An 857-nucleotide genomic window follows, 5' to 3' on the forward strand; every position below is an offset into this window, starting at 1 on the left:
GAGAAGAAAAGGCTCCATGGGGACCTGATTGTGGCCTTCCAGTGTTTGAAGGGAGCGGACGAACAGCAGGGGAACGGCTGTTTGTGAGGGTGGGCGCCGACAGGACGAGGGGAACGGTGTTAAAGTGAGCCAGGGAGGTTTGGGTTGGATGTGAGGAGGAAGTTTTTCCCCCAGTAGGTGGGGAGGCAGTGGAACAGGTTGCCCAAGGAGGCTGTGGATCCCCATCCCTGCAGGCATTCGAGGCCAGGCTGGATGTGGCTCTGGGCAGCCTGGGCTGCTGGTTGGTGACCTGCACACAGCAGGGGTTGAACTGATGGCCATCGTGGTCCTTTGCAACCCAGGCCGTTCTGTGAGCCTATGATTCTATGAGTCAATGTTTCCATGGGTCCCTATGGCACCCCGTGGGTCCCAGTGGCACCCTATGGGTCCCTACGGCACCCTATAGGGTCTTATGGCACCCTGTGGGTCCCTACGGCACACTATAGGGTCTTATGGCACCCTGTGGGTCCTTATGGCACCCTGTGGGTCCCTACAGCACCCTATAGGGTCATATGGCACCTTGTGGGTCCCTACGGCACCCTATAGGGTCTTATGGCACCCTGTGGGTCCTTATGGCACCCTGTGGGTCCCTACGGCACCCTATAGGGTCATATGGCACCCTGTGGGTCCTTATGGCACCCTGTGGGTCCCTACAGCACCCTATAGGGTCTTATGGCACCCTGTGGTTCTCAGGTCAGCCTGGGCTGCTGGTTGGTGACCTGCACACAGCAGGGGGTTGGAATGAGATGAGCATTGTGATCCTTTTCAACCCAGGCCATTCTATGGGTCAGTGATTCTATGGGTCCTAATGGCACCCT

At 58.0% G+C, this 857-nt stretch overlaps 1 protein-coding gene across 1 annotated transcript in view; it reads right to left on the bottom strand.

The window, feature by feature from the left end:
- CFAP45 (cilia and flagella associated protein 45) overlaps positions 1–857 on the bottom strand; it is a 6,904-nt gene that overhangs the window by 1,966 nt on the left and 4,081 nt on the right. The window lies entirely within an intron of this gene.

Source organism: Meleagris gallopavo, chromosome 27 (assembly GCF_000146605.3).
Source record: "Meleagris gallopavo isolate NT-WF06-2002-E0010 breed Aviagen turkey brand Nicholas breeding stock chromosome 27, Turkey_5.1, whole genome shotgun sequence".
NCBI classification, from domain to species: Eukaryota; Metazoa; Chordata; class Aves; order Galliformes; family Phasianidae; genus Meleagris; species Meleagris gallopavo.